This window comes from Typopeltis vanoorti, chromosome 21 (genome assembly GCF_054136105.1).
Source record: "Typopeltis vanoorti isolate ZY-2024b chromosome 21, IOZ_Tvanoo_1.0, whole genome shotgun sequence".
NCBI lineage: Eukaryota > Metazoa > Arthropoda > Arachnida > Uropygi > Thelyphonidae > Typopeltis > Typopeltis vanoorti.
The window spans coordinates 101,342,868-101,370,823 of NC_143569.1; the positions used below are offsets into that span (position 1 = coordinate 101,342,868).

General features: G+C 37.1%; 1 protein-coding gene across 1 annotated transcript in view; it reads right to left on the reverse strand.

Moving 5' to 3' along the window:
- LOC150095153 (PP2C-like domain-containing protein CG9801) overlaps nt 1-27,956 on the reverse strand; it is a 151,653-nt gene that overhangs the window by 64,016 nt on the left and 59,681 nt on the right. The window lies entirely within an intron of this gene.

The following is a 27,956-nucleotide window of genomic DNA, read 5'->3' on the forward strand; positions in this document are numbered from 1 at the left end:
TATAACTGGATGACTTAGAAGCTAAGTGTTGCTGACCTTTAAGATAATAATAATAATAATAATAAAGGAGCCAATTCAGTATATTTTTAAAGCAACATTATCTAAACTTGCAACTTTTATTTAAACAATGTTAAATATTAAGTCTTAAAGTAATGTGTTCTTTTTGCTCAGAAGAAAAGAAATGTGTCAACTTTAAAAAATATTTTTCAGTACTACATTAAACTGTTAGAATGATGGCTTAAGTGGCTCAAGCAGATAACACCTTTGCTCATAAAACAGGCTATGCATTCAAATTCCATCATGGCATGCATGTTTCATTTGGTAACATGTTTGTGAAACATGCACGACCCTTAGTGTTATACTGGGCAATTTTCATCACCCTGTGAAAATCGCCCAACACACGAAGCCTGAAGTGGTATTAAAAAAATACAATAATGGTTCTATGGGAAAAATAACCTGGGAACCCTTAACTGAAAAGCAAGATTCCCAAGATTTATCGCACTCTCTGATCACCTAGTGCTATGCTGAAGTTCTCATCCTTTCATAGATGAGAACTGCCAAAAACAAAGTAAGATGGAATTCCTAGGAATTCTCTTGGGACCAATGTCTCTTCCTGCATTTTTCTAGTAACGTAAGTAACATTTTATGAGTTACTGGATACAACATTCATAAAAGCAGTTGCTGAAGTATAGATGCAACCTCTATAAATTCAAGATAGTGAAGAACTTAAGAATTTAACTCAAAGCTGTAAAATTATCCAAGTGAAGCCTTTCCGTTAAATGACATGCTAAGTTTGAAATACTTTTTTACAAGAATTTAAATTCCCAAATTTAAAATTTGGAAAAGAAACATGGGATGCAGAATTTATGCTTAGTGAGAATATACTGTTGGAAGTGGAGGAAATAATAGATCTTGGGGTGAGAGTGGATAAGGTTCTGAAATGTAAGGGACACATTGCCAAAATTGTGAAGATAACACAAAGACTTCTGGGAATGATGAGGAGGACACTGACTTGTAGATTCTTGTTCCAGGGATGACCTCTGGTTCTCCCACTGTTTTCTGAAGAACCTCTCCAACATTGATCCTATAACAACACTGTCATAATTACTGATATGTACCTTCAGAGGTGTGTACAGGATATTATATTACCACAGCACAACATGAAAAAGCTAGATCATTACTAACTTCCTAATCAAATATTTTCTTCCAAATTAATCTGATATCTATCAAGACTTCAATATTATCAGATCTTATATTAATCTTCTAAGGCAGTGCTTCCCAAACTTCTGGATGTCAGGGCCCCCTTTGCAAAAATTAAAATATTTCACGGTCCCCCTCGAAAAAAAATCGTAATAGAGATATATTATTATAATATTTATTGTATTTATATTCAATACAAAACATACACAACGAATATTGCAAAAATCAAATGCATATATTACATTTTTTGCCTCTTACCGTTTGGTTCTGAAGACGATGCGGGCTGTTCTGGTAAAATATGAAATACTGTCCTTTTTTTTTTTTGAGTCTGTTTCTGCTTCTTCTGATTGTTAGCGGGATTTTTTATTTTATTTTTTATCAACCACTTATCCATCTCAGGGTTAAATTTTTTAACGTAGAATAGATCAAATAATATCACCACTTACCAATACTGGCACACCACAGACTGATAACATGAAATTAGTGAATATTACCTGAATAAGGGAATCCCCGGACCAGGAACATTTTTCACTTTTGTGACTTTTCTCCTTTTACGGTAATTAAGCCTAACGTGAAACAGACAGCAAAGGCAGTCTGTTTATTAAAATGTGCATATGATTGGTGCAGTATTAACAAAAGATCGCGCAACCAAAAGATAAAAGCATAGTTGACAATTGAGTTGAAATGCTAACTCTCTTCAACCGAATTCCATATGTGAAACTGCCATAACATTTAATATATATATATATATATACATGGGCAAACCACATGTTTGCCCATGGTTTTGTTTCAGTCTATATAGCATAGTTTCTGTATGAGGGGACATGTGATTCATTAATTAGTGTGTTTTTATCCCAGTTGTCTCTAATTGCACTATTTGTTGAGAAATATATTACACAGACTCCTCATACCTTATTCACTGGCATAATAAAAGTACTTATTTTTATTGCCTCTGCAGTATAGTGGCTCTTAGGGAGGGCAAGTTGTTTACCACTGCAAGCGAGTTACTATATCCCCACATGAACTTGTTTAAGCTTTTTTCATGTTTGAAGTATATGCGAAACTTTTATTGGTAACAGAAAACTAGCTTGGATGACAGTGATAATATAAAACGAGTTTTGATATGTATATAAAGTCAATATCAACAGTCCCTGATTATGAACGAGTGATGAAAGGGACGGGAAGATTTGGAGCTTCCCCGGAGAGCATTCAAAGTTAATACAATTAACCACTGCTTTGAAATGAAACATATGAATAAGCAATATTTACTAATATTCGTTAAGCGCCGAAATACGCAGGAAGCAAAGTTTGTGAACCAACACCAATGTGTGAATTTTTCCATTAAAATATAAAAAATAACAAAAAAGAAATAAATAATAAAAGTTAAAGACGTTTCTTTTAAAATAAAAAAACTACTTAGTCTTAAAACATTTTAAATTTGTTTTCATTATTTCATGGCCCCCCTCAACAAAACCTACGGCCCCAAGGGGGACGCAGCCCACAGTTTGGGAAGCACTGTTCTAAGGCACATCTCACTGTATCAATCCACCTAGACCTGATCTTCCTCTAGGTCTTTTCCTTGCCATTCTGGCAAAAATACTTGTTTCGCTAACTCTCCCATCCTGTTTAAGTGGTCATCTGAGATTAGCTTTGTCCACACATTCCTAAATGCTAACAACATCAAGTTCTCTCCTAATATCCTCATTTTTAATATGATACTGCCATTGATGAAATCTGTTCACTCCCTAAATCTTTCTCAGAATCTCTTATATTTGTTTCCAGTCTCTGATCAAGTGTTATTTATAACCCAGCTCTCAGATCCCCAAGTTAAAATTGGTATGAACACAGTCATACTTGTATACAGCTAGTTTAGTGTTTTGACTAATTTTCACATTCACTAAACATTGTGCTTAAATAGCTCTGTTTTATTTGTTCTATAGTTCTCAATTCAGGATGCATCTGATGTTTTCAATATTTCTGCCTATTTTCATTGTCTGTCTTTATTGCTGATTTGCATACCAAATTTATTATAACAGTTATTCAATTTAGTCATGGCATCCAGCAGAGTTTTACTAGATTTATTTAGGAGTATAATAACTGCATAAAGTAAAGAGCTAAGAATAACATCTCCAATTTTGATATCAGGTTTAATACCACCTTCCTTTCCCATATGGATGATGATTAACAGTGTAGATAATGTGCACCTTTGTCTCCCACATGATTTAACATCAAACTTATACCTCATTTTGATTCTAACTACTGGCTTAAAACTTAATTATAGACTATATATTGCTTGATACAATATCCTGTTTATGTCATAACTGTGGTGTTTTGAACAGCTTTTTTTCTCTTTGCACCCTGTCATATGACTTTTCCAGATATCTTCTTCTTCTCTTCTGTCTAAGACGGGTTGAATCGTCTCTTGAGCAGGATCTTCCAGTCTTCTCTATTCCTTGCTGTTCTTAAAAGTTTCTTATATGTTCTGCATCCCGAGATGTTCGTTATTAATTTCAGCCAGGTGATTCTTGGTTTTCCGGGTCTTCTTTTTTCAGTTGGAAAAGTATTGATTAGGATGTTAGGAAGTCTGTCTGTGTCCATGTGTACAGTGGTGGCCAAACCATATCAGTTGTTGTTTTCTAATTTTTTCTATTATTGTCTTTTTATACAATAATTCTTGTCTGACTGTGCTGTTTGTTTTCTTTTCTGTCCAACTTATTCTATTTATTTTTCTTAAGCATTTCATTTCAAATGCCAGCAGTTTTTTCTCCTCTCTTTTCTTAACTGTCCACACTTCTGCTCCACAGATGACTGTTAGTATAATTATTGCTTCATATAATTTGATTTTGGCTTGCTTAGATATCTTGTTTGTTTTCCAGATTTTCTGTAATTTTCCCATGGTGGTCCATCCTATCGCAATTCTGTGTTTGATTGTTTTGAGTTCATCTATTGTTTCTGTCAGTTTTGATCCAAGATATATGAAGTTGTCTACTTGTTCTCCATTTAGGGTGGCTGAGATGGCAATTCCGTTCCTCCCTATTTTCATCACTTTTGTCTTTTGTATATTTATTATATATTTAACCTGTAAAACATATGACATGTTTTACAATAAATATTGTATATTTATTGTAAAACATGTCATATGTTTTACAGGTTTTGTTTAACTTGTTTATCAACCTTTGTAGTTCATTTGGGGTTCTTGCAATAAGGACGAGATCATCTGCATATTTGATATTATTTATGTTTAAACCATTGACATTGATTCCAGGCTCATTGTCTATTGCCTTCTTTACAACTTCGTCTAGATATATGTTGAATAGGCATGGGGATAATGGACATCCTTGCATTACTCCTTTTTGGATCTCTATGGGTTCTGTTGTGTGTCCTTTTTAATTATTGCATTTGTCTTAGAGTAATATTTTATCAGAAACTGTATTATATATTTGTCTATTGGTTTTTTCCAATAGAATTTTAAGAAGGATTTCTCTGTTGATGCTATCGAAAGCTTGTTTAAAGTCCACAAAACAACAATATAGTTCTTTATGGTCTTCCCAGCTGAGCTCTGCTAGTTGGTGCAATGTGAAAATTTGGTCTATTGTTGAATAGTTTCCTCAGAAACCAAAAACCAGCTTGTTCTATGCCTATCATTTCTTCATAGGTGTTTTTTAATCTATTTTGTATAATTCTTACGAATATTTTATAAGTGTGGGAGAGTAAATTGATTGGTCTAATTTCTGCAGTCTCTTTTGTCTCCTTTCTTGTATATTAGGATGATCTTTCCAGTTCTCCAGTCATCTGGGATCTCTCCTGTTTGTAGTATTTTATTGAACAGGGTTGTTAAATATTCTATTGATGTGCTGCCTCCATATGACCACAGTTCAGTAGGGATAGTATCAATGCCTGGTGCTTTATTGTTTTTTCATCTGTTTTATTGCGTAGGGTTTTAATTTCAAGCACATCTGTTCTAAAAATTGACTTCTGCTTGAGCTATCTTTTAGTTTTGATAGATTGATGTTTTTTTCTTTTCTGATATTGTAATTCCTGTTGAATTTTATCTTCACTTTGGCAGTTAATATTTTGGTCAGTGTCGAAATCAACGCTTCTTAATGTTCATAGATTATTTACTGATCTTTTTCGTTGTTTGTTTATAATGATATAGTCTATGCAGTTCTTTATATTACCATCTGGGGATGTCCGTGTATATTTATTATTAGGGCATTGATAGAACAATGTTTGTAATCATTAGATAGTTTGCTTTACAGAAGTGGAGTAATTGTTCTCTTCTGTTGTTAAGCTCTCTGTATCCAAATTTCCCCATCACATCTTTTTTGTCTCTTGTGAACTGTCCTATTTTAGCATTAAAGTCTCCCATCACTATCATGAATTCTCTATTTTTGGAATTATCTATTTCCTGTTGTAGTTCTTCATAGAAATTTTCTATTTCTTCCTCTGAATGTTATTGTCTGGTGCATATATTTGGATTATTTTAATTGTTTGTCCTTTTTCTTTTGCTTGAAGTTTGGCTGTGATTATTCTAGGAGACACTGGTTTTATTTCAATTACTGAGTGTGTAAATTTCCAGATATACAAAACTTAAATACAGATATTGTTATATTCCCATGATTTCTCAACTATTTGTCCTTAAGTGAAAATCTGATTCTGAAAATCTCTATTTGGACTGAACCTAGTTTGTTCTTCTCCAAGCTTCACTTCAAAAATTTTTCTTAACTTTTTCTCAAGTATGCTTGCATAAATCTTACCAGGAACACTCAATAAAGAAATTCCTCTGTAATTCTTAAATTCAGTTTTATTTCCTTCAAAAAGGGAAATAAAACTGAATTTAAGATGGGTACTATGAGCTCAAATCATCTGGATTTTGACCCTCTATCCAGGCCTTCTGAATAATGCAGTGCAGTCACTAAAACTTTAATATTTTGATATTTGAGCTGCCTTTCCCGCTTTAGATTTTTGATGATTTTTTTCTACTTCAAATATTAAATATATATTCCTGATAGTATTCTTGTTGGGTGTTTTCTATCTCCATGCTGTCAGTGTTTGTTTCAATTAGCAATCTTTCAAAGTAATCACTCCAGACATCTAGAACATCTTTATCTTCAGTTTTCATCTTGCCCTTCATCTTTGATTCCTTTTAACAATAAAAAAACGAAAAGCCTAACAATGAAAAAACGAATTTATAATTTCAAAATTTTTTTTTTATTTTTCAACATAATCTCCTTTAAAACTAATACATTTATTCCAGCGATGCTCCCGCACCATTATCCCATCCCGGTAGTGGTTCTCGGTAAGAGTTGCAACCTCTTGATTCGAAGAAAAATGCTGATCAGCGAGGAAAAGTTTTAGTTTTGGGAAGAGATAGAAGTCAGAGGGAGCCAAATCTGGGGAATAGGGTGGATGTTCCAACAAATGATAATGCAGATCCCTTAATTTTCCCATTGCCAAAACACCTTTGTGGGCAGGTGCATTGTCCTGATTGGTTTGGTTTATAGTTTATTTGGCACAAAAACTACAAAGGTCATATATTGTGCCATACTAAGGTTACAACTATATATAAGCAGTTAAAGAAAATTGTAGACAATATGTCTGTACAAAAAGTAGGTTCCACAAAGCAGCATCTACATAGAAAGAGAATTGCTGCAGAGGTCACAGCAACACACAAAGTTAAAGGTTACAGTAGTACAAAAATTGTTAACAATACAAGTTAAATAAACAAAATGCGAGTACAAGACACCAAGCCAAGGAATGCAGTATTGTAAAATCTTGCATAGAAGGATTTTGTACCACAATTCGTTATATGCTGATTTTACTAGAAAACGAAAATCCATACAAAATACTTGTGGTTAATTAGCAATTTTTTTATGTTTATGCAGCATGGAAATAAGTTAGAGTAAACTGTTAAATATTGTGACTGCCAAATTTCTGTAAAGAACAAAGAAAGTTAAGTGTAAATTTAATTGTAACAAAGGAAAGTTCCAGACAAAGAAATATTCCAGACGGATTAACTTATGACCTAAGGCAATCACTATCGTGAAGGTCAAGTATGTACGGGGTTTCCCGACTTAACGCAATGACGAAAAAGGTGGTGGTGCAGACCCATGAAACACCCAAAGGAATCAAATCATAGCAGGACAGGACTTAAGGTCAAATGAACAAGATAAAAGGGGGAGACATTGGCCAGAAAAAGGTTACTGAGGGAAGAGGTCGCAGACACATGGAGTCTTGGTATTCATCGTCAGAAGGTGTTTTGTAGTCGTCAACGGGTTTTTCGTATGCCGTAGTAGAGGTTAATTGTCTTCTGACAGAGGACCCCATAGAAAGGATGGCCGTATCAATGTTCATGGCAGGATAGGTTCGACTTAGCTCAAGTTCTGTTTTGGCTCCTGGTTCAAAAAAGTTCCACTGATTCAAGGTTGCAGTCCCACGTTCCAGCCAACAGGCACCCGAAGTGTGAAATAACTCATTTGAGTTTTAAAAAAAATCAGTTCCGGATTTCAAGCTGCCAAGTTTCCTGATGATCTCAGAAATAAGAAGAGACCTCATCGATCTCGGAAAAAGGTGCTCATATGAGTAGCCAAGATCGGAATGTAACGGAGGATAGTGATTTCAAGAATCTATTAGTGTGGACCAGATGACTATATACCAAGTAAGGTCTAATATACTGTATTTTACTAGGGGTGGAAATTGTGACAGAGATTACTGTAAAGTTTTTATGTTAATATTGTTTGAGGACTGAAGGCATTTAGCTAATCATTGAATTAACTTGTTTAGTTGTAGAGACAGGATAGAATTAATGTAAGGTGAAAATTTAATATGCTTAATATTGTTTATTACCTAAGCCTGTCTATTGTTTAGCATGTGTAAGTTTGCTCTGTGAAGATTACTACTGTAGACTAGTATTTAAGGGAGAATTGTTAAACTGGAAGGAATATACATAATTCCAAACATACTTTGTTGTAGAAGTATAGAGCCTGAATTATTAGTGTGTTTAGTCACTCATGTACATTCAATTAGCATGAATAAATTGTTTTGTTTGTCATATAATTTGCCTGATTCCTGCATATCAATGCACTGCTCATAAAAATCGAATCTATGTGACCTAGAGTGTTAAGTAGCCACAACTGGAAATTCAGTAATTTTGCGTTGCTAGATTTAGTATTAAGTATAAGAGAAGAAAGTTCTGTGTTTTGCTGAGTGTTTTTCTTTGGAAGGATATTCAATTCCCATTGATGGTGCAGTCGATATAAACAAATAAATTTTTAGAATTCTATATAGAAAGAAGCCAGTAGTTCAGACAAAGAAATTGGCTCCAGCCAGAGGCAATTCTTAGTTCTAAAGTTTCGTGCACGTGAAGAAGCATAATTGCAGCCTTGAGACAAGGGGGGATTAAAGATAAGAGACTAAATCAGGGGTGCTTAAGGGTCAAAGCGGAATAACTGAGAGTAGACCTCCACATAGACGTTAAAGGAATGCGGAAAACCGACCAGGGCTTCTGACCTAATGTCCAATCCTCACCTTCTCGTGGTGCACCCTGTTAGGTATCTACTTGGATACTGAACGAACGAGGATGGGCTCGCAATTTGGGATTTATCCGACCAAATTGTATTCATATTGGATAAACCAAAATAAAAAATGATGGTACAACATGACAAAATTTCATGCCAGCTGGGGCGTCGCCCGGTTAAACAAGGCCCCCATTGTTTTTGCCAGGGAACCAGGGCGAACAGCAAAAAGTCAGCTACTGGAACGAATCTGAAAACAAACCCCAAATTCAACATCACCAGAGTTAAAGAACGGTACTATCATCATAAGAAGCCAGAATGGCAAAGAAATGGAACTAGCTGAGAAATTAGATAAGTACCAGATCGACATAATAGGGGTGACTGAAACAAAAAAGACAAAAACTGGTGAGATCTTTCTGAGCAATAAATACAAAATGTTATATTCAGGCAATGACAATCAAGGGAAAGAAGGAGTAGCCATAGTATTCAACACAAAATACGGGATTAATCTTTTTGAATGGCAGTCAGTCTCAAGTAGAGTAATGTTGGCAAATATGAGAATGGGGCTACTGGACAATGAGATTTATTTGTGCCTATGGTCCCACAGAAGGTTCTACTAAGGTAGAAGTGGAGGAATTTTTTGAGGCTTTAGAAAAAGCAACTGACACAATGAAAAAGGAAAAGTTGGTCCTTGTTGGGGATCTAAATAGCAGAGTAGGAAATGATTGTGAGACATACAAAAACATTTTGGGAAAATTTGGAGAAAAGAGCAAAGCTAATAATAATGGCAAATATCTGTTGGATTTCTGCTCAGGACATGGGCTGGTTATTACTAACACCATATTCCAACATAAAAATGTGCACAAATTCACATGGAGAGAAGAGGCAAGGAAGAAGAAAAGTCTCATTGACTATGTTATTGTTGATAGTGATGTTTTCTCCCTGGTGAAGGACACCAGAATGTACAAAGGATTTGAAATTGGAAGTGATCACTATTTATTTAGTCTTGAGCAGGATAAAATTGAATTTCATATCGAAAAGAATAACATGTAAGAAAGTTTTAAAGCGAATAAAAGTTGAGCAGCTCTCAGATGTGAACTGTAGACTAAAATACACAAAGATTATTGAAGAAAAAATGAAAGAGTTTGAGAACAGGAATCAAACCTTGGAGATTCAGTGGCAAACTCTGAAGAAAACATTGATTGATTCTACCAGAGAGGCATGTGGTGAGGTTGTCTGCAAGGATAGAAAAATCAGAACTCCCTGGTGGACACAGGAAGTTAAAGAGGCAGTGAAGGAAAAGAAGAAAGCATATCAAAAGTTCCTGTCAAATAAGTCAGCTTGTGCTCTTAGAGAATACAGAGAAAAATGCAAGAATGCTAAACACTGTGTAAAACTAGCTAAACAAAAGTCATGGGAGGACTTTATCAAGAATATAGAAAATATATATCAAGAAGGTGGCAAAATATTCTGGAGGTTGTTATAGAAGCTTAGGAATGGAGGAAAGAGTGCTGTAAAAGGAGTTAGATATGATAAAAGTGACATGAAAACAGGAGAAAAGGATATCCTTGAGGTATGGAGTAATTACTTTGAAAAATTGCTAAATGAAACAAGCAGTGATAGCACAGTGGTAAAAAACACTCAACAGACATACAGTCAGGAATACATATCCATACTTGAAGTAGAAAAAGTCATCAAAGGCTTGAAATGTGGAAAGGCAGCAGGAGTAGATGATATTCGACCAGAAATGCTGAAGTATGGTGGTATAAGTCTTACAGTAGCTGCACTGCATAGTTCAGAAAGCCTGGACAGAGGGACGAATTCCCGATGATTGGAGTAGAGCTCTCATAGTACCCATATATAAAAAGGGAAATAAAACTGAATGTGAGAATTACAGAGGTATTTCCCTACTGAGTGTTCCTGGCAACATCTATGCAAGCATACTTGAGAAACGGTTGAGAAGAATTATGGAAGAAAAGCTTGGTGAAGAACAAGCTGGATTCAGTCCAAATAGAGGCTGTCAGGATCAGATCTTCACTTTACAACAAACAGTCGAGAAAGCATGGGAATATAACAAAGATCTGTATTTAAGTTTTGTTGATTTGGAAAAGGCATATGACAAGGTGCCAAGAGAGAAGCTATTCAATATGCTGCAGTTATATGGGGTCAATGGGGCATTATATCAAGCAATACTTAGTCTTTATTTGAGTTGTAAGTCAGCAATTAGAATTGAAGGAAGTACAGGAAGGTGGTTTAATATTAAATCTGGTGTGAGACAGGGATGTACATTATCCCCTCTGTTATTCATTATCTATATGGATCACATTATGAAGGAAAGTGGTATTAAACATGATATCAAAATTGGAGATTTTAATGTCAGCTCTTTGCTTTATGCAGATGATGTTATACTTCTAAGTTGAGTTCGAGGTTATATCGTAGTGTGTAGTGTTCGTGCAAGCTCCTGATAAGATAAGTATTATTTTCAGTTATCATTGATAAAATTAGTTAATATTGCGTAGTTTTGTTTGCCTTGCGTATTTTAGTGCGTCTGTTTGTGTGTTTTTGGTGTGTATAACTTATTATTTGATAAAACACGTTGCAATAATTATGGCACCTGTACGAAGGAAAATGGCGGCCAGTAATGATGGTTCGCCATCGGTTCGCCATCGTTATCAAAGAACAGTAGTATAAAAGAAATGAGTCAGTGTACTAGCTGTGAAATGTACGCTTTAAGGAGTGCGGTCGGAGTGTGGATAGATGATAATAAAGGATTGAATGTGTGTAGAAAATGTAGGGAGAATGAGGAATTGAAGTGTATTTCGGATCGTGAGTGTGATATTTTTGTCAAACTTCAGAATGAAGAAAATAGCGATATGACAAGAAACGGCAAGGTTGTACATGAGAATTATGAGAGTGTGAATGTAGAAAGTGTGAATGATAGTATTAATGGTTTCTCAGAGAATAAAAAAGATGAGATAGATGCATTGAATGAGATCGCGTTGTTGAATGGAGCGATAGAAAGGGCAAAACAGCAGCTAGAGTGCATGAACAAAAGTCGACTGAATGAACCAACCAATAATAAAAGGTATGACAGGAAAAATAGGCGTATGAATGTGAACATGAATAAAATGAAGGATAGCGTGCTGTATGGAGACTCGTTAGGACGAGGTGTGTTAGTAGAGGATTTGACAAAATTGTACCAACCTGGTGCGACCATAAAGGATGTAACTGAGTCTATTAAAGAGCAAAAGGAAAGGGTGAAAGAAATGATTGTTGTAGCAGATACGAATGATTTGAAAGGAGATAAAATGGAAATGATAGAAGACCTGAATGAATTGTTTGAGGTAGCAAAAGAAAAGAGTGAGAGAGTTAGAATGATTAGTCTTTTGCCACGGTATGACAGTGAAATGTTTAAAAGGAGGGCCATAATTGCGAATGACTTTATGCGTGGGTTATGTATGACGAGTGGTGTGGAATTTGTGGACGTGTGGAGTGAGTTTGATGGGCGAAAGGATCTATATAAGATGGATGGCTTGCATTTGAATGGTTATGGTGTAAGAAGACTTGAGAAAGTGTTGCTGAATGTAGTGGATGTGCAAATTCAGGGAAACTAGATTCGTTAAGGGGGGGGGAGTAGATATACAGTCCTTAGGAAGGCAGTTGAATGTAAGAATGAATATAATATGCTAGAGCAAATAAGGACAACAAACCAGAGTGGGATAGTTAATATAAGGCATCAAGGTAGGGTTGGGGCTAATGGGGGTCTTAAATTCATGTACACTAATACTAGGAGTATTAGGAACAAGAAGGAAGAGTTTTTGGCCATGGTTGGCACTTCCAGACCACAGGTTATTGGTATTAGTGAAACATGGCTGACTGTAGATGATATAGCTAGTGGGATTGAATGTGATGGGTATAGCGTGTTCAGGAATGACAGAGAGAATAAAATGGGGGGAGGAGTATTGTTGATGATAGCTGATGAGCTACAGCCAAGGAGAATAGAAGTTGAATTGCAGGATAGAGAAAAGAGCACATTTGAGGCAATTCGGTGTGAGATTGTGGCTAGCAGAACTAAATATACAATTGGGTGTTGCTATAGACCAGGTGATGGAAAAGATGGTGGTGACAATATGCACAAGCAAATAGAAGAAATGAGTGGAAGGAGGGTAATTATTATGGGAGATTTCAACTATGGTCGCATTGATTGGAGTGAGGAGAGGACACACGGGAGGAAGGAATTGGATTTTATGCGGTTATTAAGGGATAACTATCTGCGACAGCATGTAATGGAAAATACTAGGGGTCAGAGAGTGCTTGACCTAGTAATTACATCTGAGGATTTGGCTGTAACAAATATGACCACATTGCCACCAATCGGTGAGAGTGATCATAGGGTCTTGACTTGGGAGGTGGCTAAAGGTGTAGAATTTTCAATTAAGACAGGGTACATGTGGAATTATCGGGCTGGAAAGTATGACAAGCTTAGGAGTTTGATTGGCTCAGTGCCATGGCATGTACAACTGCAAGGACTAGAAGTTGATAGTGCATGGGAGGTAGTTAAGAAGTGCTTGCATGAAGCAATGGCTGACTGTATACCTAGAGTCCAAATAATAAATCAAGTAGGGGTTAAATGGATGAATAACACCATTAAGCTTGAGCTGCAAAAAAAGAAACAACTATGGAGGGAATTTAAGGAGAAAGGTGACCAGCAGGCACATGAACGGTATAAAGCGCAGGCCAGAAGGGTGACGAGTGTGGTAAGAAAAGCAAAAAAGGATTACGAAAGAACATTGGCCATGCAGGCTAAAGAGAATTCTAAACAGTTTTTTAGATATGTAGCAAGTAAAAGGAAAAATGTACATGGCAGAATGATTTTAAAGAATGCCGATGGTAGGGAGGTAACTGAATCAGTTGAGATAGCTGAGTTACTGAGTGAGCACTTTGCAAGAATATATCATCCAGGTGGTGACATTGCTGAAACGAATAAACCAGTAGATTATACGGGAATTGTGGTGAATGAAGTGGAGGTGAGTAGTCTATTGCATAACCTCAATGTCAATACATCTGTGAGATTGGATGGTATACCAGCTCGTGTAGTACGCGAAGCAGCTAAAGAATTGTCAGTACCCTTGACCATTTTGTTTAATTTGAGTCTCGGGTCTGGGTTAGTCCTGAGCGGGTGGAAGGAGGGGAAAATAGTTCCACTGCATAAAGGTGGTTCCAAGACTACTGTTGTAAATTACCGACCGATTAGTATATCAGGAATCATTGTCAAGGTCTTAGAGAAATTAGTCAAGAAAAGAATACAGGATTGGATAGATGAAAATGGGATATTGTATGGGGGACAACATGGTTTTGTGAAGGGTAGATCATGCCTCAGTAACTTGCTCACGTTTTATAACACAGTGACGGCTGAACTGGATAGGGGTAATGGGTTTACAGTGATACTACTGGACCTTGCCAAGGCCTTTGACAGAATACCACATGGAACCCTAATCAGTAAACTGGAGCAGATGGGGATAGATATAGGGTTGGTAAGATGGATAGGAGGGTGGTTGAAGGAGAGATACCAGAGAGTGGTTTATTCAGGAGTGGAGTCAAAAAGACGTCTTGTGACTAGTGGAGTGCCGCAGGGCTCTGTTCTTGGACCACTGCTTTTCAATTTGTTCATCAATGATATTGGAAAGGATTTGAGAGGAAGTGTTCACTTGTTTGCTGATGATGCAAAGTTGGGTAGAGCAATTATGAGTGCACAGGATGTCAAAATTTTACAGGATGATTTGGATAGTTTGGAGGACTGGGCTAGGAAAAATGGATGTCAGTTTAATGTGGCAAAGTGTAAGGTTATGCACTTTGGGGTGATAAGAATAGCAGCAGTATATCGCATAGGTGGAACCATACTCCAGGAGATTGATGAGGCCAGGGATTTGGGAGTGCTGGTGGATAGGGAGTTGAAGTTTAGGGGGCACATTGCAAAAGTAACTAAAACAGCTCACCAAATCACTTGGCTTATGAAAAATACTTTAACATGCAGAGAGAAGCAAGTTGTTGTTCCTCTGTATCGAGACTTGATAAGACCCCATCTGGACTTCTGTGCCCAGTTATGGGCACCAGGGTTTCTTCGTGATGGGGAGGAAGTGGAGAGGATCCAGAGACGAGTGACCAAGATGATAGCAGGTCTGTGGAATGAACCTTATGAGAATAGGTTGAGGATTTGTGGGTTGTAGAAATTAGACGATAGGCGAAGGAGGGGTGATATGATTGAGACATTCAAATTACTGAAGTTTTTATAAGATTGATCCAGAAGATATTTTTGAAAATATGACTGGTGGTGGGAGGACTAGGGGCCATGCATGGAAGCTGGGCAAGAGCGTGGTTGACAAGGGTGTTAGAGCTAGGTTTTTTACTTGGAGAGAGTGGTGAATGAGTGGAATAAGCTTCCAGAGTCTGTTGTGGGTGCTACGACCGTGAATGAGTTCAAGGCAAGATATGATAGATACTGTGTGAATGTTGAATAGTTGTTCCAGACATGATGTTAGGGCCTCCCTTGATGAGTCTGTCGACTCCTTGGAGTTTCCCGGAACAACAATAATAATAAATAATAAATAATAATAAATAAATCCGCTACAAGTCTGCAAGATCCTCTGACTAAATTGAATAGCTGTTGTAATAGATATGGTATGAAGGTCAGCAATAAAAAGACAAAGACAATGAAAATAGGCAGAATCATTGAAAATGTCAACTGTGTTGTGAATGGAGAACCTGTGGAACAAGCGCAACATTTCAGCTAATTAGGCACGATTTTTACTCAAGATGGTCAATTAAATATAGAAATAGACAACAGAATCAGCAAAGCTGGTATGGTAGGAAGTCAATTGAATAAATTTATATGGAATAAGAGAGAAATTAGTCGGAACACTAAATTAACTGTATACAAGACAGTGTTCAAACCAGTTTTAACTTATGGATCTGAGAGCTGGGTCAGAAGTAAAACACTTGACCAAAGACTAGCGACCACAGATATGAGAGTCCTGAGAAAGATTATAGGCATGAACAGATGGCATCAATGGCAATATCATATTAAAAATGAGGATATTAGGAAAGAACTTGATATTGTCAACATCCAGGAATGTGTTAGCAGAGCTAATCTCAGGTGGTATGGTCACTTAAACAGAATGGGCGAAGAAAAATTAGCAAAACAAGTGTTCTCTGCCAGGTTGGCAGCAAAACGACCCAGAGGAAGACCAAGATATAGGTGGATTGATACAGTACAAAGTGCCTTAGACGATAGAAATATAAGATTTGATAATGTTGGAGTCTTGACAAGTAACAGACTGATTTGTAGGAAAATTATAGATAGGAAGTTAGTAATGATGTAATTTTTTTCATGTAGTACTATCATATCCTGTACACCCCTTGAGGGTATGGCAGGAATTTGATGATGATGACTAAATCAGGCAACGTATTTAGAGCAACGCGATTACAACAAGAATTTAATAAGTATAATTGAACAAGTAATGGATAAATATTGAATACACATTTAGAATCAAGTATAAATATAAAATTGAGAAGCAGAGAAAAAAAACGCATAAAAAAATATATTTACAGTATCTACAAATAGTTAAAATTAATACAGATGTTTTTACAGTCATACATAAATAGACAAAAGGAATTATTATACAACATGCATGCATAAAAATAAAATTTGGCAGTGTGGTATCTACATATAAACAAAATTTCAAGAAGGTTACACAAATATACAAGGTGTCCTACCACAATACATAACTAGTCAAAAAAATAATACATAATATGTATCCACGAAAGTAAAGTTGGACAATGCAGTATCTACATATAAACAAAATTACTGCAGCATTTAAGGCAGTACATAATTAGACAACAATATAAGTTAATGAACAAAATGCATGTACAACACCAAGCCAAGGAATGCAGTATCTAGATATAAGATTACTACAATAAGATTACAACAAATGTTATTACAGTAATACATAGAGTTAAAGAGGAATTATACAATATATATGCATAAAAATTAAATTTAGCAGTGTGGTATTTACATATTAACAAAATTACAACAAGATAACGCAAGGCTACAGAAATACATGATTGGTCAGAAATTAAACTAATGAATAATATACACATTAGTACTGAACTCCTGCACATATACATCACAAAACATTGCATATTTTGTACTATATACGTATAAAAGTTAAGTGAAGCATATACAATATACAATATTTACATATAAAAAAATGACAGTAAAATGTGTTTGTATAAATTAATTTGTAAAAAATTAAAAACATCGTGCAATCTGCCCAAGTCGGTCAGCATTTGATTTGCCCTGTGTATATGGTCTGGCCAGGTAGGCAAAAATTTCATTCCTCTCTCGTGCAAAGTGCTGGCACTCTACCAGTATATGATAAATAGTAAGATGTGTATTGCAATTTTCAGACATGGGGGAGTCATTAGCTCTCAGTAAATAAGAATGTATAAGATAACTGTGACCTATGCAGAGCCTAGCGAGAACAACTTCCTCTCTTCTCTTTATTTGTTGACTAGAATGCCAATGCTTAATTTCAGGTTTAATGTCATATAATTTGTTTGTTAATGCTTCCTGCCATTGAGCAATTAGCTTTGATCGTATAAACTGTCTGTAGTCTGTATATGGTACTGTCAAACCGTACATGGAGAAAGTTCGAGCTGATTTAGCAGCTGCATCTGCAGCCTCATTTCCTTTAATCCCAATGTGGCTGGGAATCCAGCACAACTGAACATCAAAATTAAGGATTTTCATTTTGTGAAACAGGTGTAACACCTCGTTAAGTACTGGATGTGGATTATACATAGGGGAGGAGATAGCCTATAAAGAGCTCAATGAGTCTGTATAAATTATACACTTTTGGTAGCAGTTTTCTTTTATATGAAAAAGTGAAAGCTGAATAGCATGTAACTCTGCTGTATAATTACTACAATCAGGTGGGATCTGGTTGGAGATAATAATGTCAGGAAACACAGCAGCACAGCCAATAGAAGTATTAGTTCTTGAACCATCAGTATAGATAGGCAAGAAATCAGAGTGTGCTGCTCTGTGTGCATTAAACAATTGGAGGTAGACACATGATGGAGTATGAGATTTCTGTAGCTGACAAAGTGAGAGGTTGCAGGATGGTGTGCAAACCTGCCATGGAGGGATGCTGTTATATTTAGTGTAGGCAATGTTGTCAACATTTATACCAAGAGCTTGCATAGTCTCTTTAACAAGCATACCAAAAGGGCATATGGCAGTTTGAAGTGTGTGGTATTGAGCTTCCCAGTGCAGAGAAAAGAGATTAGTCCATGTAGGATGATCCAGGAGAGACTTTATCGTTAGGGCATAATTAAGAGGCAACTGTTTCCGTCGAAGTGATGGAGCTGGTTCATTTGCTTCAACATAAAGACTCTGAGTGGGTGATGTGTGAAAGCCACCAGTAGCTAACTGTACACCCAGATGATGGATGGAATCCAACCATAGCAGGTTACTCTGTGTTGCAGAACCATAGACTTGAGACCCATAAACCAGTTTTGAACGTATAAGTGCATGATAAAGATGGAGCAATGAAGCTCAATCAGCACCCCACTCAGTAGAGGATAGAATGCGAAGGAGATTCAACGCTCTCTTGCACTTTTCTCTTAGTTGATGAATGTGTGCTAGAAATATAAGTTTACTGTCAAAGATCAGTCCCAAGTACTTGGCTTCTGTAGTTACTGGAATAATAGTGCGTCCCATTCTTAATTCAGGATCTGGGTGAAGAGTGCGTTTTCGACAGAAGTGTACACAGACACTTTTTTCTGTTGCAAACCTAAACCCATTACTAAGAGCCCACAGAGAAACATGATCAATTGCTTGCTGAAATTGTCTTTCAATTACCCTCATGTTATAAGAGTGGCAGTAAATTGTGAAGTCATCAACATATAGAGCATTGTCTACAGTGGGAGGAAGCTGTTCAGTGATAGTTAATTTTAACAGCGAAAAGTGTCACACTTAAGGCAGGGCCTTGGGGAACACCCTGTTCTTGATGATATGATCGAGATAGCTTATTTCCCACTCTGACTTGGAAAATTTGCCTGGAAAGAAAGTTTTTAATAAATACAGGAAGGTGTCCTTTAAGACCGAGGTTATAGAGGTCTTTCAATATGCCATATCTCCAGGCTGTCATAAGCTTTTTCCATGTCAAAAAAAAACTGAAATAAGGTGTTCTTGCTTCAGAAATGCATCTTTTATACAAGTTTCTAAACGAAGCAAATGGTCTAAAGTTGAGCGATGTCTATGGAACCCACATTGTGTACTGGAGAGAAGATTGTTGCTTTCTAAATACCAGAGAAGTCTGGCATTAACAATTTTCTCTAGTATCTTACAAAGACAACTGGTCAGAGCAATGGGTCGATAATTATTTACTTGTGTTGGATCTTTTCCTGGTTTTAGGATAGCAATGACAATTGACTTATGCCAAGAATTTGGAAACTCTTCCTCTGCAAGTGTCATAGTAAGAGAAGGAGATCCATAGAAGATGATAGTAGATGTTTTATCATTTCATAATGGATGTCATCAGGCCCTACTGCACTAGGGTGAGATAGTAGGAGAGCTCTTTTTAGTTCCTCCTTAGTGATTGCATGGCTCAAGAACATAGGTAGAAAAATTTAGCCTTTGTTTCTCTTGCTGTTCTTTCAGAATTAAAAATTCAGGAGGATATGAAGCTGTTGCTGAGATTCTGGCAAAAATTTCTCCCAGAGTGTCTGCGATGGCTTTGGGATCAGCAATAACACTTCCATTATGGTCTAAGATAGACAAACAATGTGTTCTATATCTGCCTTTCATTTTCCAGATTTTATCCCATACAATTTTTTGACTGGTCGTTAATTGATGTAGTAAATTGGATCTATGATTATTTTTGACTCTGACGCCTCACATAGCGTGCTTTGGCTTGAGCACGCTTGAAAGCTTGATGTGATGGGATATCTATGAAATATATCCCATGCTCTGTGTTGATCTTTTTTGGCTGTCTGACATTCATCAAAGCCTTGGTGGAACCTGGGTTCCACCAAGGCTTTGGATAGAATGAAAACCAAGATACTGTTTTTGGGATGGAGGTTGTTGCTGCCTGATTTTACCTCTTCATTGATAGGCATTTGACTGATGGCATCAGCATTAAATTTTGCAAGATGAGAGAAGGTGTTCCAGTCAGCCTGGTCCATTTTCCATATAGGTATCCATGTGGGTGAACATAGTTCCTGTGAAGACATTGTGCAGAGAACAGGAAAGTCATCACTTCCATATATGTTCTCTTCAACGTCTCATGTGAGCAGTGGAAGAATGGAAGGGGAACAGATTATAAGATGAATTGCAGAATATGAATTGGTAGGCATATGGAAAAAAGTATTCAGTTTATTATTTAAAAGGGAGAGGTTATTATTATCAAGAATGGTTTCAATGATTCGACCTCGTCTATTAGTGTTGGCACTACCCCATAGAGTACTGTGACCATTAAAGTCGCCCATCAAAAGTATGGATTCAGGCAGTTGCAAGATAAGGTTATCAAGATCAATTTCATTTAATTCAGCACTTGGTGGTAAATAAATTGAACATACTGTAATAAGAAATCCCATGGAGAAGCGAATCGCTACTGCTTCTAGAGATGTATTAAGTTGGACCTGATGGAAAGGAATATGGCTGCCCACTAGGATAGCTACTCCTCCATGAGCATGACCACCACCAGTTCTATCCTTGAATACAACAGGAAAGGTTTGTGTTTCTGCAACAAAATCTTTGTTGCAGAAACAAAGATTATATTTATCAATTGTTTTGGGGAAGTATGGACAGCCAGTGTCCATCTCTTCTTCTGGTAGAGTATTCAACACGTCTAATATGTTAGGGTCAGTTGGTAAGTAGTTTACTTTCACTGTGAAGTATCCATTTTTTCTGTGGGAGTATCTGGTGGTTTATCTTTAAGTGATATCTTTGCCATAATTTTTTTGACAAGTGGGATCATTTTTAGAGTTGTCTCTGGAGTAAGGCCATAGGTCATGTGATTGATGCACTCAACAGAGAAGTACTTGTGATCATAAGGTGCACGTATGGTGAAATTATCAGATGGTGGAACAGACAAGTTTGAGTTGCTACTGTCACTTTCTTAATTGTTACCTTCTCAGCATTAGAGGATATCAGAGCAGGTGTGATAGTGGCTAGCTTTCTTTTTGCATCCTGGTATGTTATGTTTTGCTCTGTTTTCATTCTTTGTATTTCTTTTTCATCTTTCCATTTCTGACATGCACGAGAGTAAGCTGGATGATCTCTCTGACAGTTGACACATTTAGCTTTTTGTGCACAGCGAGATTTGTTATCTTGCTCTTTATTACCACATCGAGCACAGGCAGTAGAACCATGACAGGAAGTTTGGGCATGCACATATCTCTGACATTTAAAGCATCTCAGTGGGTTAGGGATGTACATTCTAACAGCTGAGATACCCTGCTTTTACAGATGTTGGAAGCGTAGGTGTATTAAAAGAAAGGATGATGTTCTTGGTTGGAATTAGGTGACAATCCCTACATATCAGGATGCGCCTCACGCATGTCACTCCTTGATCTTTAAGTTCTGAACATATCTCCTTATCAGGAACATCAAGGAGATCCCATTCTGATATCACTCCTCTACAGGAGTTAAGCGTTTTATGAGGTGTTACCGTGATTTCTATCCACCTATTGTTGTTGCTCTCAGTAGTTTCTCGAAATATTGCTGACACAATGTTTCCACAAGGACATCACCAGAACACAATTTCTTAACACTTTTGGGAGGTCCTGCCAGTCCTTCTAAACCTTTCTGAATAAAGAAGAGTGACATTTTCCCTATTGGTGTTTCACCTGTAGCATGTATGATAAAAAATGTTGGTACATTTATGTTAGCATCATATATCTTTTGTATGTTATTTCTGTTTCCATATGCTGTATCTACGGTATCAGTACTTGGTTGGGACTTTGTTAGGGCCCCTGAAACATTTGAGGATGAAGGATTCATGTTCAAGAAGTTTTTGGTTCGACAGCAGAGCTCCCCACCCACCATGGACCCACACATGGACGCCCACTGCCTGGAAAGCAAAGACTGCACTCAGGAGTGGAACTCCAGGGCTACCCCTGACGCTATATCAGCACTACAGCAAGCCTAAGATTCCGACCCTGGACCATGGGGTGAGAGACTTACTACAACACTGTTAACCCTTGCAGGCACACCCACTAGCCGACTGATCCTGGCTGGGCCATCCAGGGCACCTGTCTTGCCGAAGTAAGGGCCAAAGTAGTGCATGACTACCAGAATCCCCCTTAATATATGTCCACAGGTCGCACTGCATGGCAAACATGGTGAGAGGGTGTTGGATCCCAGTGATTGTGGTCTAAAAAATAGGATAGTGAAAAAGTAGAGCGAAGAATATGAGAAGAAAAAGAGGAAGAATGAAAAGGGCCAGTACCATCACTGGGAGGTCCCCTCCACCACGGATGACAGATGCTTTTTTTTTTCTTCTGCAAACTGAGTCTTTTCTCACAAATTTTTTCATCTAGTCTGGTTAAAAGATCGGAATAATATTCCCTGGTTATTGTTTTACCCTTTTCAAGATAATAAACAGAATGCCTTTATCATTCCAAATCACCGATGCCATAACCTTTCCTGTTGATGGAAAGCACTTTGTCTTCTTTGGCACTGAACAACTGGCTTCTGTTCACTGTTTTGACTACTGTTTGTATTCTGGTGTGTAATGGTGAATCCAGGTCTCATCTATAGTAATAAATTGATGCACAAAATCAGTTTTATTCTTGTTAAAAATGCTCCAAGCACTGTTCAGAGATTTTCATGCAAGTGCGTTTTTGATCTGCTGTGAGCAAGCACAGCACCCATCTTGCGCAAAGCTTTTTCACTTGCAATTCTTATCCAAAATATATCCTACATGTTCTTTTGAAATGTCTATAGTCTCAACAATTTCACGCACTTTGACTCTCTGGTCATCCAATACCATATCATGTACTTGATCAATGATTTCTGGTGTTGTACGTTTTGGACATCATTCACGTGGATCATCTTCAAGGATGGTATGGCCACATTTAAACTCGGCAGCCCATTTCTTAATTGTCGAAAACGAAGGAGAAGAATGCCCATAAACTTTTATGAACTTCGAATGAATTTCTTTTGGTATTAAATCTTCTTTTACAAAGAATTTTATAACCGCACAATACTCAATTTTACCCATTTCAAGGGATACAGAGCTTCAGACAGCTGTAAACAAACTACTTGATAGAATGACTTGCAATTTCACATGGATGCTTATGACAGATGTACAAACTTAGAAAAAAAAAATCTTGCTGATAGTGTTGCCATCTATGGTCAAGAACTTTTCAGACCACCCTCGTAGACTCCAAAATATTTCACCATCATCCTGATATCTATTTCTTCTACATTACTGGTCTTCCCATAGCTTTTGTTTAGCTACTTTTACACAGTGCTTTGCTCTCTTGCATTTTTCTCTGTATTCTCTCACAGCATAAGCTTAATTACTTGCCTGGAACTTTTAATAAACTACCTTCTTTTCTTTGACTGCCTCCAAATATCTGAGTCTATCATTAAGTGTCTGCAAGGATAGAAAAATCAGAATTCCATTATATAAAACTTGCAAATCTCACCACATGCTTTTTTGCTTAATCAATCAATGGTTTCTTCCAGATTTCTTCCAGAGAGAAGTACTGCATGAGGGAAGATGCGAAAGAGTTATTGGATGGAAGAAGCAAAAAAAAGAAGAATGAGAGTGTGAAGTTTGTAAGTCTGTTGCCATGCTATGACACAAGTGAAATGAGAAGGAGGGCAATGATAGCTAAAAATCAATATGCAGGTCGTGCAGAAGGAATGATGTAGAATTTGTTGACCTATAGCCTGAGTTTGATGAGCTTAAAGATTTGTACAATGCTGATGGACTGCACTTAAATGGATTTGGAGTTGTGTCTAGAGAGAATTGTTCATTGAGAGTGTGGAAGTGTAAAGTCAGAAAAACTAAAGAAATTAGAATGAATGCAGATGAGTGTTTGAAGGCATCCATGAGGCAAATGAATGAGAATGACCAACAAGTGCAGAAGCTAGTCTCTCAGGTAAAAATATTGAATAAGGTAGTCAATTCAAGAAGTAAAGGTGACTGGGGGCCTAAAGGGATGCTGAAGTTTATATACAGAAACATCAGGAATCATCTGCTGTTAGCGAGACTTGGCTAACAGCAGATGATATAGTTACAGGTATTGAATGTGATGGATTTAGTATTTTCAGGGAGGATAGAGTAGACAGGACGGGGTGGGAGAGTAAAATAGCAGATGATTTGCAGTCGACAAGAGTAGGAGTCAGTCAAGCAGATGACAGTTATTTTGAGTCAATATGGTATGAGCTTGAAGCCAATAGGAGAAAATATAAAACTGGTTGCTGCTATAAACAAGGGATGATGTAGAAGACATTGATCAGCAGATTGGTACAATGAGTGCAAGTTGAGTAATTATTATTGGGGGTTTAAACTTTGGAGACATAGATTGGAAGGAGGAAAGATCACATGGCAGGAAGGAAATGGAATTTATGCACTTAAGAGATAATTACTTGAAGCAGAATGTGACGGAGGGGGACTCGGAATATGAGAGTGTTTGATCTGGTTATAGGATCAGAAGACCTGTCCATAACTAAGGTGACTACATTGCCTCCAAGTGGAAGAAAGTGGTCATGTGATTTTGACTTGGGAGATAGCAAAACATGTGGAAATTCCAGCTAAGAAAGGGTATAAATGGAACTACAAGGCAGGTTATCATGATATACTTAGAAGCTAGAAGCAGTACTATGGCATAAAAATCTGCAAGGGAAGGAAAATGTTCACAATGAAAGTGGGATAGTCAAGGGGTATCTGGAGAAAGCAATATCACACTATATACCCAAGGTCAGAAGAGTAAATCAGGTAGAAGTTAGATGAATGAGCTGCAAACAAAGAAAATGTTATGGAGGGTATATAAAGAGAAAGGTGACCATCATGGTAAGGAAGGCAAAATCAGATTATGAGAAGGGATTAGCTGAACTGGCAAAAGAAAATACCAAAGAGTTTTTTTCATTATGTAACAAGTAGAAGAATGACTATGGAAAGATAACTTTAATGAGTGCAGATGGTAGAGAGGTACCAGAGTCAGATGAAATTGTTGAGCTGCTGAGTGATCATTTTGCAAAGTGTGTATATCATTCAAGTGAAGATATTATATCAGAGGTGACAAGGACTGATATGAGAACAGAAGCTGAAGACTTGGAGAATTTGAATGCAAATATAGATATAGAATTGGATAGGATATTGGATGGCATTTAACGAGAATGTGGGTTTAAGTCTAAGCTCTGGCAAAGTACCCAAGAGAGTTTCTAGAAGGAGGACAAAAATAATTCATTTGCATAAAGCAGGATCTTAGTCTATGGTAGCAAATTATAGACCAATTGGTATCTTAGGAGTAGTGGTAAAAGTGCAGGAAAAGTTGGTAAAAAATATGATTCAGGAATGGGTGGATAAGAATATGATATTTCATGAGGGATAGCATAGTTTTATGAAGGTCAAGCCTTAGTAATTTACTCACTTTTTTTATAGAGTGACAGCTTAGTTGGATAAAGGAGATGGCTACATGATGATTCTACTATATTTTGCAAAGATATAAGACAAGATACCACATTGAACTCTGTTATGCAGATTGGAACAAATCGAGATGGATATGAAACTGATGATATGCATAAAAGGGTGACTGATGAACAGACACCAAAGCATATAGAGAAGCAGAAGGCAGGTGACTAATGGTGTGCTGCAGGCTCTGTGCTAGGATGACTGCTGTTTAATTTGTACATAAAATGATATAGGAAATAATTTGAAAAGTGATATTCCATTGTCTGATGATGACACAAAGTTAGGTAGCTGCAAGCTCTCTACATCAAGATGATGTAGAGCGCTTGCAGGTGATTTAAACAAACTGTGAGTATTGGGCAAAACATAATGGGTGTCAATTTAATGTGGAAAAGTGCAAAGTATGCATTTTGGGATACAACTGACTAAAATAACTAACACTTATTAGATTAGAAATAAAACACCTGACCAAAGACTAGAGACCACAGATATGAGAGTCCTGAGAAAGATTAGAGGCATGAACAGATGGCATCAGTGGCAATATCATATTAAAAATGAGGATATTAGGAAAGAACTGAACATTATTAGCATCCAGGAATGTGTTAGTAGAGCTAATCGCAGGTGGTATGGTCACTTAAACAGAATGGAAAAGGAAAGATTAGCAAAACGAGTGTTCTCTGCCAGGTTGGCAAGAAAAAGATCCAGATTAAGACCAAGATATAGGTGGATTGATATGGTAAAAAGTGCCTTAGAAGATAGAAATATAAGATCTGATAATGTTGGAGTCTTGGCAGGTAACAGATCGATTTGGAGGAAAATTGTAGATAGGAAATTAGTAGTGATGTAAATTTTTCATGCAGTACTATCATATCCTGTACACCCCATGAGGGTATATGTCAGGAATTTGATGATGGGTTTTATTAGGCCATAATAGTACATATTATTGTTATTATCTGAGACCTCCAGGGAGTCAAGGACTCATCAAGAGAGGCTACAGATCACTCAAACCAGCTGTCATACCTTTCCTTTAATTTATTCACACTAGAAGCACTCACTACCTCCGAAGGCAAACAATTCCACTCACTACTCTTTTAGAAAATCCTGACTGCAAACAAACTTAACTTCCATGGATGCCCTGTTCTCTCCCCACCTTTCATATAGTGAAACTTGCAGAGCATAGCTTGTTTATCTACCCATTTCTGTATACAAGTTCTTACCAACTTCTCTAAAATCTTCACCACCACACCAGAGATACTGATAGAAGAGTAGTTAGACACATCACCCTGCTACAATGGAAATATCATACATTCCTATGGTATCATTCCTGAGCTGAGACTCAAATTATACAAACATGTGAAAGGCCCAGCCAATTCAGCTGAACATTCTTTAGCAAATGTGCTGATATTCCACCTGTCCCTATTGACAAATTCTTATCCAGGTTATGCAACAGCTCTTCAACTTCATTTTCACGTACCTCTAACTCTTCATTCAATGTAGCAGTAGCGCTGTGCACCATGTTGTTTATTTTTTAATGGTATACATTAGAACACAGAAAAATAAGTGAATAATTAATTTATTAACTTATTGCTGATATTTCGCTGGTGTTATAACCAGCATCTTCAGAGCACAAAAATACAGTTTATCACAATACGCGAGACTATAACAACATGGTGTAATCAACGGACTAGTTAAACAAAACTGTAGCAGCAACACAAAGACTAGAGTCCTGATTTTGGTGCCCTCTATCTGGAAGAAAAAAAAAAATGCAGCTATCACATAAGACTAGAGTCCTAAACAGAGAAAAAAACCGGAACTAGTTTTTTCTTAAGATGACTGTCTCCAAGATTTTAGGCAAATTTATACAGCCATATTTGTTGAGATTTGGAGTGTGTTTCAGGGCTTCTGTTGCCTCTAAGAACAATCTCTCCGACTTGTAAGAGCTTCTGTGCAGTACTTTTGTGTTCTTCCAGTTGATCCTGTGTGCAGGGGTATCCATTGATGCGGATGCTCACAGTTCTTCCTGTTTGACTTTTGTAGGCTTGATTACATGAGCAGGGTACTTCGTAGACTCCTGGATGTGATAAAGGGAGAATGCTGTCCTTGGGTGAGCGGATAAGGGTTGCTAATTTGCTCCATGGTCTGAATGTAGTGCGTAGTTCATGTTTATTAAGAATTCTTGAAATCTTTTTGGATGTGCCTTTAATGTATGGGATGGCGACTGTTTTGTTGTAGTTCTCTGTGGTGGATAGTGGGAGGGGTTTCTTAGGAGCATTTAGTATTTTGTTTATCTTATAGGGATTATAGCCATTGGCCAAGAAGGTGTGGCATAGGTGAGCCAGTTCAGCAGCAAGAGTGTTGTCATCAGAACAGATTGCTCTTGTTCTGTGGGTTAGCGTTTTTAAAATGCCATACTGTTGAGAAGGGTGGTGGTGTGATTGTTTGTGTAAATATCTCCCTGTACGTGTGGGTTTTCTAAAAACTGAAAGTGATAGGGAACCATCTGGAAGACGTGTGATAAGTGTATCCAGGAAGA